This window comes from Lissotriton helveticus, chromosome 10 (assembly GCF_964261635.1).
Source record: "Lissotriton helveticus chromosome 10, aLisHel1.1, whole genome shotgun sequence".
Classification (NCBI taxonomy): domain Eukaryota; kingdom Metazoa; phylum Chordata; class Amphibia; order Caudata; family Salamandridae; genus Lissotriton; species Lissotriton helveticus.
Window position 1 is genome coordinate 1165619241 of NC_136071.1, and position 19120 is coordinate 1165638360.

Below are 19120 nucleotides of genomic sequence, written 5' to 3' on the forward strand. Positions count from 1 at the left end.
TTGTCAAGGCCCCAGAGCCATTTTATACATTTTTGCAATTTTTGCAATTTTGTTCCGGCCCTCAGCCCCAAACACGGTTGCCTAATGCCTTCTTCTGGACTGCCTTCTGTTCCCTAACACAGGTGTAACACACACCACGGCTTCCCCTAAGCTACTCACAAATTGACCTCCTGAGCATTCTCCTTCCTGCAGACCCTCATGTGAACACCTGAAATTAAAAAAACATAAAAACATTGCTATTGTAAAAGTGAAAGAATAATCCAAAACAATAGTATCTTCAGAATTGAGTGTTTTTGGGGGAATGATACTGTTTTAATTCTGCGCCCAAACCTATTTATATGCCCCCATCATTTGATTTTTTTTTGGTTTGCAGTTTTATATAATGCAACTGTGGCCCAAGGGCATGATCACCAGATTACATTACAAAAGGTCAACCTCCTCACTCATTGTACAATAAACGCTCGAATAATTAACAGGGATAAAAGGCTTCAAGGCAACCACAGATATGTTAATCTGGGTCAAGACGTGACAATGATTTGGATCTACAAGAATCTCTGCCTATCCTCTCAATTTTTGTTATTCAGTTTAGAATGTAATTTGCACAGTACGTTTAGTGATCAAATTTGTATTGCATTTGGCTTTTCAAAATTACCTTAGCACTGGCACTTTAGCTTGCACCTTCGGGTATACTTGTATGTCAACCAAGTAGATGTATCAATGGAACTATTGGGTGATTAGGTTTTACTCGTGAAGTTCGGAATCGTTGTAAATTGCCAGCTAGATAAATATTGCAAACAGATCAGAACATTTTAGGACATTCACATATTATAAATCGGACAAAATCTTTGGTGCGCATATATTTGCAATTAAAGGGTACAGCCTGTTACTAGCATTTGTCACAATCTAAATGCTAAAACATTTTACCTAGATGGTCACACAGATACAGTTCAAGCCACTCCATGTTATGTTTGCACTAGAGAACCTCAGACAGTTTAATTAGTGGTAGGGGCAACACAAAGAAAGGACCACTCACCTCAGGCCATTGCTAAAACATAGGTCCCTGTAGCAATCTACACATCAGCAAACAGAAAGAAAGGACCATGCAGGCTGAGGCTCATAGGCCAACTGACAGAGGACTACTCCCTGAGAGTCTTTTGTGGCATGGAAAGAATGATAGGACTAATCCTCTGATAAAGAAGCAGCCATCTTCTAACGGTCAATACACTATGCAACCCCCACAGAGTGTATCCACTACTCTCAACATCCAACACTCTAACCCACATATCAGTTATACCATTCTCTATAAATAACAGCATTCTCTAATGGATAAGGATTCTGGGACATTACATACACTAGGATATAACAAGGCTAAGGATCCCTGGACACTACCTAAAACTGGGACATAGTAAGACAAAGTAATCCGACACTCTCTAACAACAAGGTCCATTGAGGTCCTATCACATAGAACCATCACCCGGAATAATCAGGGGGGCCTTCAACCTCTCATACTCCCTAAATATTGCTCCCCCAGTCCCCTCCCTGTTCCATAACTCTCATACCATAGGATGGAGCCTAGGGGCCCTCACAACTATTCCATCAAATACCCCCCCAGCCTCACAAAAAAAGCGGCCAAAAACGTCAAACGTCATCTACTAAAATCGCACCCAGAAACCCCAATCTCCAACCCTTATTTTTCAAATAACACAGGACACATAACTAACGACATCATCTTCTACACCAAAAGGAGGGCACAATGGCTGAAAGCCTTTCTCGCCCTATTCTCAATTACATCAATCAAAAAAAACAAAACGCACACGGTCTCACACTAACTATCACCCGCTCCCCGTTCTTCAACGCAAAGGCCACATTCACCATTTATCATAATGGGATTATCCTCATGCAGGCAGCGGATCAAAACTTGAATCTACTGGACAACATCTTCCATTGCATCAAAGCAAAGGTTGCTAGACCCTATTCCACTCTCCCCTCAAACCACTCTCCGAACCCTCTGTCAGATTCCTCACCTGACGCCCCATCCCCTTCCCCAGCCCCTCCACAATCTCCACCACATCCACCTCGCCTTTCACTCGCATCACCTTGCCCCCAGATCTCACTCACGCCCATGTATCCCCAACTACCCCTACCCATCGCAGCAATTGCACCTTCACCTCGTCTATCCCTCGCATCACCTTGCCCCCAGATCTCCCTCGCGCCCCTGTGTCTACCCCTACCCATTGCCGCACCGCACCTTTATCCACCCCATTACGGGCACCGCCCCAATCTCTTCTTCCAACACAGATTCATCCGCTGGACTATCTTCTCCCTTTCCCCGCACTACAAATCCGCTGGGCAACAGGTGATTTTCCACTCAGTTTCTATACTCCCAGCTCCTTGTGCAATGACCTTGATTCCCAAGCCTTCTCCAGTGAGAAAAAACACCATCTCATATTATCAGCACTCCCTGTACAAATGTATCCTCTCCTCCCTGAGCCTAACTCCTAAAACAAAAGCATTATTCTAACTACCAACAATGAAATTCTCCACCTGTAACAGAAACGTGAGAAAAGAACAAACCCAGCATACACATGAAGTTCAATTATTAAACCTCTACTGCGAGAACTTCCAGGGAGAATGCATTTCAGGTCTACAGAAATCGGTCAACATGAAAAAAAACAGCACATAGGCCTCACGAACTGCATATAAATGAACATTTTTACTAACATTTTAAAGTCAACATGTTACATGAGCACATCAAATACGTGGATAATTGTGAGCACCATACACAACGTCTGCACGTTAATGTTTTCAACTAAACACAAGTGTATTGCAACTTTAATTTCTTCACATTTATGTGGAATATAAACCTAGCACATCACATTTCATATTATTACAGTACACATTCTACTGTCCCATGTTAATACGACAAAAGGATAAATGTTGGTGCAAACTACTTGTGATTATGATGCACCCCTACAAATAAAAAGAGCACAATCATGCTCTATCACAAGTGAAAGACCTTTAGGTAGGAAGGCAGTTCCTTCTGATGCTACCCTGTGGCGATGTTTGTCTGTGTGTTGGTTTATTGGTTTTCTAATCTGAATTCTGTCAGACGTTTGCAGTCACATCCCTGGGAAGCATCAGAGATGGGTGATTGTGGAATGACTTTTCGTTATCAGTAGATACATTTAAATGCCTGCTTCTCAAAGATTCCTAATCTCTCAGCTGTCACAGAAAGTCTTTGCAGTGCTGTCTCATTATGGCCACGTATTATGAAAATTAATAATTAAATGGTAATGTCACATTTTCTTAAAGGTGTTCATTTGAGTGCACCAACGCATGCTCCGAGTAGGCAACGTGCACAGTAAGGGCCCAATTCTGATGCGGTTTGGAAAGCTTCCCGACTGAATCGCTTTGAAATGGTTTCCGACCCACTCGGATCGGGAGAGTCCGACAGACCGAGTATGATGCTTCCAGATACGATTTGGTTGGACTCCCATTGACTTCAATGGGCGCATATGTTCCTAACCGCATCGTAATTGGGCCCTCGGTCGGGAAGACACATTTCCGATCTGATTTGGAAGGAGCAAATACTGTTAGGAGGCCTTTCTAACCGCATAGTAATCGGGCCCTAGGTGGGAATGCTTTCCTATCCGCATCAGAATCAGGCCATAAGAGATAGACTGGGGCCTGATGCAAACAAACTTGCCATTTGGAAAACCAGCGCAACTGACTTTAAAAACTCAAAGTGCAATTTGCAATGCATACAGGCAGCGCAAAGTCAAAAAAGTGCCTGCTGCGGAACACCCGCAAGCGCTTGCACTGCAAGCGCTTTTTGCGAAAATCAAACACCAAGGCACCCAAAATTCAAGCTTCTCAAAAAAGGGGGCAAAGCATAGATAAAAAGTGAAAACTTTGCACCTGGCCAACAAAGGTCTAAAAAATATAAACTATAATGGAGGTCACTAGAGCTTGCAAATCTACATAATGGTGGCCTTCCACTAAGCGTTCTACAAATGCAGAATGGGAAGTAGTTTAAAGTACTTCCAGGGGTGTAACACAAGCCCCCTGCAGCTTCTGTGGTGCAAAAGGGGCCACCCCTGTCAGGGAGCTCCCCATTCAGTCTAAATAATTTGTCTATCTGTGAACAAAGGATTCTCAAGGGCCCCTATTAACATTTTGAGGAGTGGCCCCATCATTTTATGTTATGCCATTGAGTACTTCTGTGTTTTGTGTTAGTTAAAGTTAGTAGTGATGAGCATCAATGTAGTTAGATTTTCTAAAACTAGATTGTGGACAATACACAGGCATACAAAATGAGGAAAGTTCCCCAGAATATGGGTGGGTCCAGTGCAAATTGCTAAGGCATCTCGTAAGATCTCACTGGACAATGAGTCGTAAGGTAAGTCTCTATTTGACTCTCGGTTCATGATGCCCTTTTGTGTTTTGCTCAAAACAATGACATATTAGCCAGAACCTCAAAAAAATTGAGCATGGCAGGAATAACTTCCAAAATTAAAAAATTACCTATGGTGACAGACAGGCATTGGTGGCACCTGCACAAATAATTCTGAGTTCAGTCATCACATAACTTGACTCCAAAGTATCATGTTCTATGCAGAATAGAGACGTCAGGTAAGTGCACTGGAATGTAGGGCAACTGATAGGAATGGAAACATAATGGTCCATTGAGGACAGTGCAACCTGTCTGTAAGATTAATTTACAACAAGGGGTGGTGATGGACAGAGTCTCTGAATTAAGCAGAGTACTCTCACCCAGTCAAGAGATCAGGGCTAGATCCAACACCGTTTTTTAGCTCATTGCACCATCCCAGTTTCAGAACCTGGCTGTATGCAAATTAGTCTGTCCCTGGCCCAGTGCATCACGGGAACAGGGCAGACCAGACTACAAAAGCCAATTCTTACACTGGGAAGGAAACAAGCTTCCGGGGACCGGTTTCTGCCATTTCAGGCGTCTTCGGCCCGGCTTGCTTGAATCCTGATGGTGCAATGAGCAAGGGACTCATGTCTGAGTATACCCTTCCACGCTTAGGGTGGACAAAAATATTTACAACAAGGGGTGGTGAGGGACAGAGTCTCTGAATTAAGCAGAGTACTCTCACCCAGTCAAGAGATCAGGGCTAGATCCAACACCGTTTTTTAGCTCATTGCACCATCCCAGTTTCAGAACCTGGCTGTATGCAAATTAGTCTGTCCCTGGCCCAGTGCATCATGGGAACAGGGCAGACCAGACTACAAAAGCCAATTCTTACACTGGGAAGGAAACAAGCTTCCGGGGACCGGTTTCTGCCATTTCAGGCGTCTTCGGCCCGGCTTGTTTGAATCCTGATGGTGCAATGAGCAAGGGACTCACATCTGAGTATACCCTTCCACGCTTAGGGTGGACAAAATAATTTACAACAAGGGGTGGTGATGGACAGAGTCTCTGAATTAAGCAGAGTACTCTCACCCAGTCAAGAGATCAGGGCTAGATCCAACACCGTTTTTTAGCTCATTGCACCATCCCAGTTTCAGAACCTGGCTGCATGCAAATTAGTCTGTCCCTGGCCCAGTGCATCACGGGAACAGGGCAGACCAGACTACAAAAGCCAATTCTTACACTGGGAAGGAAACAAGCTTCCGGGGACCGGTTTCTGCCATTTCAGGCGTCTTCGGCCCGGCTTGCTTGAATCCTGATGGTGCAATGAGCAAGGGACTCACATCTGAGTATACCCTTCCACGCTTAGGGTGGACAAAATAATTTACAACAAGGGGTGGTGATGGACAGAGTCTCTGAATTAAGCAGAGTACTCTCACCCAGTCAAGAGATCAGGGCTAGATCCAACACCGTTTTTTAGCTCATTGCACCATCCCAGTTTCAGAACCTGGCTGTATGCAAATTAGTCTGTCCCTGGCCCAGTGCATCATGGGAACAGGGCAGACCAGACTACAAAAGCCAATTCTTACACTGGGAAGGAAACAAGCTTCCGGGGACCGGTTTCTGCCATTTCAGGCGTCTTCGGCCCGGCTTGTTTGAATCCTGATGGTGCAATGAGCAAGGGACTCACATCTGAGTATACCCTTCCACGCTTAGGGTGGACAAAATAATTTACAACAAGGGGTGGTGATGGACAGAGTCTCTGAATTAAGCAGAGTACTCTCACCCAGTCAAGAGATCAGGGCTAGATCCAACACCGTTTTTTAGCTCATTGCACCATCCCAGTTTCAGAACCTGGCTGCATGCAAATTAGTCTGTCCCTGGCCCAGTGCATCATGGGAACAGGGCAGACCAGACTACAAAAGCCAATTCTTATACTGGGAAGGAAACAAGCTTCCGGGGACCGGTTTCTGCCATTTCAGGCGTCTTCGGCCCGGCTTGCTTGAATCCTGATGGTGCAATGAGCAAGGGACTCACATCTGAGTATACCCTTCCACGCTTAGGGTGGACAAAATAATTTACAACAAGGGGTGGTGATGGACAGAGTCTCTGAATTAAGCAGAGTACTCTCACCCAGTCAAGAGATCAGGGCTAGATCCAACACCGTTTTTTAGCTCATTGCACCATCCCAGTTTCAGAACCTGGCTGTATGCAAATTAGTCTGTCCCTGGCCCAGTGCATCATGGGAACAGGGCAGACCAGACTACAAAAGCCAATTCTTACACTGGGAAGGAAACAAGCTTCCGGGGACCGGTTTCTGCCATTTCAGGCGTCTTCGGCCCGGCTTGCTTGAATCCTGATGGTGCAATGAGCAAGGGACTCACATCTGAGTATACCCTTCCACGCTTAGGGTGGACAAAATAATTTACAACAAGGGGTGGTGATGGACAGAGTCTCTGAATTAAGCAGAGTACTCTCACCCAGTCAAGAGATCAGGGCTAGATCCAACACCGTTTTTTAGCTCATTGCACCATCCCAGTTTCAGAACCTGGCTGTATGCAAATTAGTCTGTCCCTGGCCCAGTGCATCATGGGAACAGGGCAGACCAGACTACAAAAGCCAATTCTTACACTGGGAAGGAAACAAGCTTCCGGGGACCGGTTTCTGCCATTTCAGGCGTCTTCGGCCCGGCTTGCTTGAATCCTGATGGTGCAATGAGCAAGGGACTCACATCTGAGTATACCCTTCCACACTTAGGGTGGACAAAATAATTTACAACAAGGGGTGGTGATGGACAGAGTCTCTGAATTAAGCAGAGTACTCTCACCCAGTCAAGAGATCAGGGCTAGATCCAACACCGTTTTTTAGCTCATTGCACCATCCCAGTTTCAGAACCTGGCTGTATGCAAATTAGTCTGTCCCTGGCCCAGTGCATCATGGGAACAGGGCAGACCAGACTACAAAAGCCAATTCTTACACTGGGAAGGAAACAAGCTTCCGGGGACCGGTTTCTGCCATTTCAGGCGTCTTCGGCCCGGCTTGCTTGAATCCTGATGGTGCAATGAGCAAGGGATTCACATCTGAGTATACCCTTCCACGCTTAGGGTGGACAAAATAATTTACAACAAGGGGTGGTGATGGACAGAGTCTCTGAATTAAGCAGAGTACTCTCACCCAGTCAAGAGATCAGGGCTAGATCCAACACCGTTTTTTAGCTCATTGCACCATCCCAGTTTCAGAACCTGGCTGTATGCAAATTAGTCTGTCCCTGGCCCAGTGCATCATGGGAACAGGGCAGACCAGACTACAAAAGCCAATTCTTACACTGGGAAGGAAACAAGCTTCCGGGGACCGGTTTCTGCCATTTCAGGCGTCTTCGGCCCGGCTTGCTTGAATCCTGATGGTGCAATGAGCAAGGGACTCACATCTGAGTATACCCTTCCACGCTTAGGGTGGACAAAATAAATGTCTGTAAGATTAGGCCTGGGTCAAATTTCAATTACGCCGGAGTAATCTGAGTAGTTTTTTGGGAGAGAATTTAGCCTTACGGCTAGAGCGGTCAACCTTGGACCAGGAGAACCGGATTTGAGTCTCGGCCAACTACGCTGAACATCCTGTGATTCTGGGCAAATTACTTTACCTCCCTGTGCCTAAAAAAAATGAATGTGTTCATCTGTAACAAAAACTGGTGCTCTTGTAAAGCGCTGTGATACCTGATGTCTTGTGTCTAGTTTGCGCTATATAAAACTCTAACAAAAAAATAATAATTCTACCATAGGAGCAAGTGTTTATGGGCCATATTGTCAAGAAAGGGCGATACATCATTGCCACTTTTATCGGCAGGAAACTGCCGCTAAAGCGGCGATAATGGGCTTGATAATATGACCTTGTGTATTCCCATAGCAGCCCAGGTTCTGGTGTGAACCTGGGATGCTATGGGAATTCACAAGGGCATCTTATCAAGCCCATTATTGCCGCTTTAGCAGCAGTTTCCTGCAGATAAAAGCGGCGATAATGTATCACCCTTTCTTGATAATATGGCCCTATGTTCTGTTGCATTTAGCACTATTTTCTTAGTGCAAAAGGCATCCTTCAGTCCATTTTGGACACAGGGGGGGCATTTTGAGTTTAAAAAACTAGCGGACAATGTTGAGAGAAAATCCTACTGCAAGTGTCGTTAATCATGTTCTGTTGAATTTTGCGCTGTTTTATAGCGCAAAATCCATCCTTTTGTCCATTTTGTACATGAGGGGGCATTTTTTCACTTAGAAACTAGCGCTAAATACAGAATTAACTCTTTGCTCATAATTCCAAGTAATCTTGCAGAATTGGGGTAATTCTACGTGATTACAAACACGGAAATACACAAGTTATTCCCACCACCAAGTAAGATCACATGGGAAGGCAGGGTCTATCCTTCACAAACCTCAGTCCCTACACTCTCCCAATACATTTCATGTATTTCATTTTTTAGAGGTTTTATATAGCGCTGGCTGGACCTAGAGGTATCAGAGCACTTTACACGGGTAAGAAGGTGTTCACGGCATGAAACAATCATTCAACAGCACATAGAACCAACATGTTCACAAACTAGAAACAGCTTGAATTTACCCAAAGCAAATACACAGATAGAAAGAAGGGGGCTATATACATAAGTGAAACAAGGAAGTGGGAGATCAGATTTCCCATGGTGGAATGGGCAGGGGAAGGGCATGACGGGCAGCAGGGGATAGGGGGTTAGACGTGAGATAGTGGGGAGGGAAGCAAAGGGGGAACATTTTTGGTAGAAGGGGGATAGTGTGAGAGGACTATGAGCGGGAGAGGATGAGAGAAGTGGGTAAGGGGGAAAGCTGAGCCAGTGGAATGTAGTGGAGGGGGATGGGGAGGGGCAGAGGAGAGGGACCGGTAAGAAAGAAGGGGGCCAGAAAAGAAGAAAGGGAAAGGGCGAGTTCAGGGCGCTGGTAAGAAACCCCAATATTTATTGAGGTGGTGCAATTTGACGTCTTTTTTGAAGCTGGAGTAGGAAGGCTTGCATTTTAGGTATTTTGCGAGGGTATTCCAGATGCTAGGGGCATTGCCAGAAAAGGAGCAGGACTGAGCGGATTTACATTTTTTGCAGGGGTGGGACTAGGAGGAGAGCGTTAGTGCTTCTCATGGGTCGTGTGCTGCCCGCTTTGCAGATTTTGTTGGCGAGGTATGGCGGAGTATTTTGATGGTGGACTTTGCGTGTGATGCAAGCAGTTTTGTAGGCGGACCTGCCTTCAATGGCTCTTGAGGGCAGCTGAGATGTGGTAGAAGCTTTTGCAGTTGGTGAGGAGCCTTGCTGGAAGGTTGAGCACAGATCTGAGTGGAGCAAGGTGGGCATTGGGGATTCCGGTGGGGATGGCGTTGCTGTAGTCAATACGCAAAAGGATAAGAGATTGTACAACTAATTTAAAGTCATCAGTTGGGACAAAGGGCTTAATTTTCTTTGGATGAAGGAATGCCCATGGAGCTGTGGAAGGGCCGAAGACCAGTGTTGATAACAGCCCTAATAATTCATTCTAACCTATGGAAAAGACTAGAGCTTGGCACATTTTTAATGGGGCTGCATAGACTCTTGGGTGTGCACAAGCTGGACAAACATATCTGTGAGGCTTGCAATATATTCCCACAGCACACGTGGGCTCCATGCCCCAGTCTCTCCATGTGTTTGGATTATTTCACATTAATTGACTGTTTTTCTTGTATGTAGGACGGTGCCATGGCTTGTGTGTGGTATTATGTGAACTGCTGCTTTTAATTTTGCATGCCAGTGTTTGGTTTTATTATCTGAAAGACTAATATGAATAGAAAAAAGTTTTTTCACTGGGGGGGTGGAGTGGTCTCTTGTTTTGAGAGATTTTTGCAAATCTTTGTAGAACAAAAATAAACACTTAGAACTTTCCTTCCATTTCATTGTGCCAATAAGGCGTACAAGGAAAGCACATGCTTTAAATTAAGCACTCAATACGGGAGAGTTTGGTCCCTATAATGTCTATAATCTTGGCCTACTGAGAGAAGTTAATTTTGCCATTTTTGCAATCCAAGTCTAAAATATGACCCCGCCCACAACCCATTCTCAATTTAATGACGCAAGATCTATTTCTTTTAGGTCCAAGAGTAATTTTTCTTAGTGAGCCTAAGATCCACATCACACAGACCAGGTCCTCAGTGATACAGCTGTCAGTGCAGTTGAGTTCATGTGGATGCATTAATAATGCAGCACGTAAACCGTGCAACATTTCTGCACTCCACCCAACTTAACTCTACTGAAACAGACACATTTCTGCTTTTAATTGGCCAATGTAATAAACAATTACCACAAATCCGATAAAGTGGTAAACTGTATTTTTATTTTGATAACTCTCACTTACTTTGGAGAAAGTTACAGCACCCACAATCCAGAAACATTTACAAAATTAAATGGACAGAAAGGCCCCGTTCAGCAATGTTCATTCCATAAGGTCCATAGGGTGCATAGAGTACACAAGCAAATCCAAGTACAAAATCATTAAAGTCCAGAAAACAGTCATGGATGAATGTACACCCTCCTACCAGACTCCTGTGACTGGTAGCAGTACCCAGGGAAACAGGCATCCAAGGCAACATGAAGGAAAACACATGACTGCAAATTCTCCAGACTCCAATGGTAAATTTGTGAATCAATTTAATTCTCTTTCCTTTCTATTTTTATACTGAAGATTCAAGATGGCCGCCACCATGAAATCTCATGAGATGTCCATTTCTTGCCATATTTCCTTTTACTTTCATTTTTACTTTGCAGCTTCCTTGTCCCTGTTCAAGGATTTTCATGGCCCTGCCACAGTTCCCTTAGGTCATGCTCCAACCTAGCAATGGGACCACCTTTGATGTTTGCAGGATGAGACTAGCAGAAGCTGCTGGCACTGTAGGAGAAGTCTACAATCCCTCTGTCCTGCCAGCCCTGTATTTATTTGCTGTGGTGTGTATCTGCTGGTTGTTAACATTCCTCAAGGTGCAGTTTAGAGAAAGAAAATGCATCTTGCTCCTGGACTTGTTCCAGCTCACAGCCCTTGATTTGACTCATGATCTCAGCAGCACACATGCTGCTCAGGGATGGTTGCACCACTTACCTGCTGGGACAGTTTCTCTTCTGCTTTTGTGTTTTTCAGTTGCTTGGCTGCCTTCCCTGCACCCCTCCGCTTTTCCAAATGCTCTTTTACATTGTCTTCCCGCTGTGAATTCTTGTACTTACAAAATGCCAATAAGCCAGCCAGCATCAGAAAGGATCGGAAGACCTGGCTATCCGACTGACTCTACCCAGCAGCAGAAACTCCTAGCTCCTGGATACCCTCGCGGGTGATAAGCAGCGCTCTACAAATCCCTTAAATTTGATATGATTATCCAGTAATCAGAAATGTGAGTTTTTGTTTTAATCAGCCGCGGTTGGTAATGGGAGTACCTGCCGGGCGGTGACATGGGGAGGGGGAGGGGCAGGGTGGGGGTTAGTAATCTATGGATTACGGAGGTTTACAGGTAAGTAAACATATAAATAAATAAAACGAATTTTGTTGCGTGCACTGCATCGCATTTGGCTCTGGTTTTAATATTGTCAGCACTTCACTCAATTAGCCGTCCGGAAAGAGTGAGTTTTGCATAACCTCTGAATGTTTACAGCGAGAGGAGACTGCTCTCCATTGCTTCAGGTGTCCCCTGAACTGTACAAGAAGAGCCAAGCCTTGTCAACACCATGATAAGCTGTTGATGAACTGTGCTCATGCTGTTCTTGCAGGGCTGGCAGGGACACACTCCTCTCCACTGGGATGTCTTTCCACTTGGAAACATTTTAAATTGTTCCAAATTCCATACTGAAGCATAAATCAATCTGACCTTCTTGAAAACATAAACAATTTAAAACATATACTATACATGGCTAGGCAATTTTGTATTGTAACTCCAACAACATTATCGCCCAATCAGAATGCAGATTGTCTGATTGGGCCCCCCACGCTTTATTTCTACATTTATGAACATTTCTGGAGGAATTTTTATTGTTTCGTAGGGTTAAAGTTTCATGAAACTCCACAAGGAACAGGTCAATTTCCTGTGTATTACTTTTCACGTCCAACAGGCTCATGTAATGCCTCATTCAAATATTCGAGCTTGTTGGGTTATTCCTAGATTTAGAACACATGTAAAATTTATTTTTTATTATTAATACATTTTTGTCGTCGTTTTCTTTTTCCTCATCTCAATTCTTATATTGATTTTTCAAAAAAGAAAAAGAACAAATATTGAATCATATGTAGATATCATTACATCAACGTAAAATGTATATGATATATAAAGAAGATATAAACCAGTTAATAGGCTAAAGAAAAATTAACAGAAAAAAGAAATAGGAACTGATATTCAAGTACTGTAGTCACAAATACAGGAGACCAATCGTATTTTTGATTACAAACAAAAATAAAAAAAAAGTAATGCATCAAATCGAATCAATGCCTCCGACAAGTGCATTGCTGTATTGCCTAATATATATTTGCTACATGTTCCACGATGTGTCCAGATAGTTTGTCAATAAACAGTGATGCAAAAGCATGAGGTGTCACAGACAATATATTGTAGTTAAAGAAAAAAAAAATCCCCTCTCTATTTACTTTGATTTTAACATCAAAATGTAGAACCCCTCCCCCACCCCCTTGGGAGCTTATCACAAGTGTGTATAGTCATGTGTCAATCCATAAAGGAACTGCTCCAGGCAACCGTAGAGTGAAGGGCACTGCAGCATGGGAAAAGCGCCGGGGCATTATCGGAGTGCAGAAGAGTACGTTATGGTATGGAGGGCGGTAAAGAAGGTAGCGGCCCAGCCCAAGGATTCCTGAACCTGTCAGGAGAACTTGTGAACAATCTAATCTAGATGTCTAAGCTGGTCGGGCTTCCTCATTTGCTGTGGTGGCTGACACAGAAAATACCGGCGGGGTGGGTGGAGGGGATATGGGTGGGGGGAAGAGGGGATCAGCGGAGAGTACGCGGGAGGAATGTGCGGCGTTAATGATAAAAAAATATGGTGCTGCCAGCTGCCTTGCGCTCCTCTGCTGCAGTTCCTGGTCCCAGTAGTCCCTGGGACAGCATCACGACTCCCAATTAATTCCCAGCACTGCTCTTAAGCATAAGAGCTGCTCGGGGTTTGGCTTGAGTGGGCTGGATCGACACTCTTTCAGGCAGAGAAATCCTGTGCTGTTTCTCCAACCTAGCGATACAAAAGGGGATGATGGACGGAGCGTTTGAGCAAATCAAACACTCACCCCCAGTCAACTGATCTGGGTTTAATCCATCACCATTCTTTAGCCCACTCAGCCACCCCATTTCAGACATGGCTATATGCAAATCAGTCTGACCTTGTGCCTCATGGGAACAGTCCAGCCCGAACTGCCAAGCCATGTCTTCCATGGACCGGAAACAAGCATCCTGGTACCGGTTTCGGATTCTTAATCCTCATCAGCCAGGCTATCTTGAATCCAGTGGCCAAGTGAGCAAGGGACTCACGTCTGAGCATACCATGCCACACTTAGGGCGAACAAAGCGATACAAAAGGGGATGATGGACGGAGCGTTTGAGCAAATCAAACACTCACCCCCAGTCAACTGATCTGGGTTTAATCCATCACCATTCTTTAGCCCACTCAGCCACCCCATTTCAGATATGGCTATATGCAAATCAGTCTGACCCTGTGCCTCATGGGAACAGTCCAGCCCGAACTGCCAAGCCATGTCTTCCATGGACCGGAAACAAGCATCCTGGGACCGGTTTCAGATACATAATCCTCATCAGCCAGGCTATCTTGAATCCAGTGGCCAAGTGAGCAAGGGACTCACGTCTGAGCATACCCTGCCACACTTAGGGCGAACAAAGCGATACAAAAGGGGATGATGGACGGAGCGTTTGAGCAAATCAAACACTCACCCCCAGTCAACTGATCTGGGTTTAATCCATCACCATTCTTTAGCCCACTCAGCCACCCCATTTCAGACATGGCTATATGCAAATCAGTCTGACCCTGTGCCTCATGGGAACAGTCCAGCCCGAACTGCCAAGCCATGTCTTCCATGGACCGGAAACAAGCATCCTGGGACCGGTTTCGGATTCATAATCCTCATCAGCCAGGCTATCTTGAATCCGGTGGCCAAGTGAGCAAGGGACTCACGTCTGAGCATACCCTGCCACACTTAGGGCGAACAAAGTGATACAAAAGGGGATGATTGATGGAGCGTTTGAGCAAATCAAACACTCACCCCCAGTCAACTGATCTGGGTTTAATCCATCACCATTCTTTAGCCCACTCAGCCACCCCATTTCAGACATGGCTATATGCAAATCAGTCTGACCCTGTGCCTCATGGGAACAGTCCAGCCCGAACTGCCAAGCCAAGTCTTCCATGGACCGGAAACAAGCATCCTGGGACCGGTTTCGGGTTCATAATCCTCATCAGCCAGGCTATCTTGAATCCAGTGGCCAAGTGAGCATGGGACTCACGTCTGAGCATACCCTGCCACACTTAGGGCGAACAAAGCGATACAAAAGGGGATGATGGGCGGAGCGTTTGAGCAAATCAAACACTCACCCCCAGTCAACTGATCTGGGTTTAATCCATCACCATTCTTAAGCCCACTCAGCCACCCCATTTCAGACATGGCTATATGCAAATCAGTCTGACCCTGTGCCTCATGGGAACAGTCCAGCCCGAACTGGCAAGCCATGTCTTCCATGGACCGGAAACAAGCATCCTGGGACCGGTTTCGGATTCATAATCCTCATCAGCCAGGCTATCTTGAATCCAGTGGCCAAGTGAGCAAGGGACTCACGTCTGAGCATACCCTGCCACACTTAGGGCGAACAAAGCGATACAAAAGGGGATGATGGACGGAGCGTTTGAGCAAATCAAACACTCACCCCCAGTCAACTGATCTGGGTTTAATCCATCACCATTCTTTAGCCCACTCAGCCACCCCATTTCAGACATGGCTATATGCAAATCAGTCTGACCCTGTGCCTCATGGGAACAGTCCAGCCCGAACTGCCAAGCCATGTCTTCCATGGACCGGAAACAAGCATCCTGGGACCGGTTTCGGATTCATAATCCTCATCAGCCAGGCTATCTTGAATCCGGTGGCCAAGTGAGCAAGGGACTCACGTCTGAGCATACCCTGCCACACTTAGGGCGAACAAAGTGATACAAAAGGGGATGATTGATGGAGCGTTTGAGCAAATCAAACACTCACCCCCAGTCAACTGATCTGGGTTTAATCCATCACCATTCTTTAGCCCACTCAGCCACCCCATTTCAGACATGGATATATGCAAATCAGTCTGACCCTGTGCCTCATGGGAACAGTCCAGCCCGAACTGCCAAGCCAAGTCTTCCATGGACCGGAAACAAGCATCCTGGGACCGGTTTCGGGTTCATAATCCTCATCAGCCAGGCTATCTTGAATCCAGTGGCCAAGTGAGCATGGGACTCCCGTCTGAGCATACCCTGCCACACTTAGGGCGAACAAAGCGATACAAAAGGGGATGATGGACGGAGCGTTTGAGCAAATCAAACACTCACCCCCAGTCAACTGATCTGGGTTTAATCCATCACCATTCTTAAGCCCACTCAGCCACCCCATTTCAGACATGGCTATATGCAAATCAGTCTGACCCTGTGCCTCATGGGAACAGTCCAGCCCGAACTGGCAAGCCATGTCTTCCATGGACCGGAAACAAGCATCCTGGGACCGGTTTCGGATTCATAATCCTCATCAGCCAGGCTATCTTGAATCCGGTGGCCAAGTGAGCAAGGGACTCACGTCTGAGCATACCCTGCCACACTTAGGGCGAACAAAGTGATACAAAAGGGGATGATTGATGGAGCGTTTGAGCAAATCAAACACTCACCCCCAGTCAACTGATCTGGGTTTAATCCATCACCATTCTTTAGCCCACTCAGCCACCCCATTTCAGACATGGCTATATGCAAATCAGTCTGACCCTGTGCCTCATGGGAACAGTCCAGCCCGAACTGCCAAGCCAAGTCTTCCATGGACCGGAAACAAGCATCCTGGGACCGGTTTCGGGTTCATAATCCTCATCAGCCAGGCTATCTTGAATCCAGTGGCCAAGTGAGCATGGGACTCACGTCTGAGCATACCCTGCCACACTTAGGGCGAACAAAGCGATACAAAAGGGGATGATGGGCGGAGCGTTTGAGCAAATCAAACACTCACCCCCAGTCAACTGATCTGGGTTTAATCCATCACCATTCTTAAGCCCACTCAGCCACCCCATTTCAGACATGGCTATATGCAAATCAGTCTGACCCTGTGCCTCATGGGAACAGTCCAGCCCGAACTGGCAAGCCATGTCTTCCATGGACCGGAAACAAGCATCCTGGGACCGGTTTCGGATTCATAATCCTCATCAGCCAGGCTATCTTGAATCCAGTGGCCAAGTGAGCAAGGGACTCACGTCTGAGCATACCCTGCCACACTTAGGGCGAACAAAGCGATACAAAAGGGGATGATGGACGGAGCGTTTGAGCAAATCAAACACTCACCCCCAGTCAACTGATCTGGGTTTAATCCATCACCATTCTTTAGCCCACTCAGCCACCCCATTTCAGACATGGCTATATGCAAATCAGTCTGACCCTGTGCCTCATGGGAACAGTCCAGCCCGAACTGCCAAGCCATGTCTTCCATGGACCGGAAACAAGCATCCTGGGACCGGTTTCGGATTCATAATCCTCATCAGCCAGGCTATCTTGAATCCGGTGGCCAAGTGAGCAAGGGACTCACGTCTGAGCATACCCTGCCACACTTAGGGCGAACAAAGTGATACAAAAGGGGATGATTGATGGAGCGTTTGAGCAAATCAAACACTCACCCCCAGTCAACTGATCTGGGTTTAATCCATCACCATTCTTTAGCCCACTCAGCCACCCCATTTCAGACATGGATATATGCAAATCAGTCTGACCCTGTGCCTCATGGGAACAGTCCAGCCCGAACTGCCAAGCCAAGTCTTCCATGGACCGGAAACAAGCATCCTGGGACCGGTTTCGGGTTCATAATCCTCATCAGCCAGGCTATCTTGAATCCAGTGGCCAAGTGAGCATGGGACTCACGTCTGAGCATACCCTGCCACACTTAGGGCGAACAAAGCGATACAAAAGGGGATGATGGACGGAGCGTTTGAGCAAATCAAACACTCACCCCCAGTCAACTGATCTGGGTTTAATCCATCACCATTCTTAAGCCCACTCAGCCACCCCATTTCAGACATGGCTATATGCAAATCAGTCTGACCCTGTGCCTCATGGGAACAGTCCAGCCCGAACTGGCAAACCATGTCTTCCATGGACCGGAAACAAGCATCCTGGGACCGGTTTCGGATTCATAATCCTCATCAGCCAGGCTATCTTGAATCCAGTGGCCAAGTGAGCAAGGGACTCACGTCTGAGCATACCCTGCCACACTTAGGGCGAACAAAGCGATACAACAGGGGATGATGGACGGAGCGTTTGAGCAAATCAAACACTCACCCCCAGTCAACTGATCTGGGTTTAATCCATCACCATTCTTTAGCCCACTCAGCCACCCCATTTCAGACATGGCTATATGCAAATCAGTCTGACCTTGAGCCTCATGGGAACAGTCCAGCCCGAACTGCCAAGCCATATCTTCCATGGACCGGAAACAAGCATCCTGGGACCGGTTTCGGATTCATAATCCTCATCCGCCAGGCTATCTTGAATCCAGTGGCCAAGTGAGCAAGGGACTCACGTCTGAGCATACCCTGCCACACTTAGGGCGAACAAAGCGATACAAAAGGGGATGATGGACGGAGCGTTTGAGCAAATCAAACACTCACCCCCAGTCAACTGATCTGGGTTTAATCCATCACTATTCTTTAGCCCACTCAGCCACCCCATTTCAGACATGGCTATATGCAAATCAGTCTGACCCTGTGCCTCATGCGAACAGTCCAGCCCGAACTGCCAAGCCATGTCTTCCATGGACCGGAAACAAGCATCCTGGGACCGGTTTCGGATTCATAATCCTCATCAGCCAGGCTATCTTGAATCCAGTGGCCAAGTGAGCAAGGGACTCACGTCTGAGCATACCCTGCCACACTTAGGGCGAACAAAGCGATACAAAAGGGGATGATGGACGGAGCGTTTGAGCAAATCAAACACTCACCCCCGTCCATCACCACCCCCTTTTGTACCGCTTTGGCCACCATAAGTGTGGCAGGGTATGCTCAGACGTGAGTCCCTTGCTCACTTTGCCACTGGATTCAAGCAAGCCGGGCTGAAGACGGCTGTAATGCCAGAAACCGGTCCTCAGAAGCTTGTTTCCGGTCCAGGGAAGGCATGGCTTGACAGTTCGGGCTGGACTGTTCCCATGAGGCACAGGGTCAGACTGATTTGCATATAGCCATGTCTGAACTGGGGTGGCAGAGTGGACTAAAGAACGGTGATGGATCAAACCCAGATCTTTTGACTGGGTGTGAGTGTTTGATTGGTTCAGATGCTCCGTCCATCACCACCCCCTTTTGTACCGCTTTGGCCGCCATAAGTGTGGCAGGGTATGCTCAGACGTGAGTCCCTTGCTCACTTTGCCACTGGATTCAAGCAAGCCGGGCTGAAGACGGCTGTAATGCCAGAAACCGGTCCTCGGAAGCTTGTTTCCGGTCCAGGGA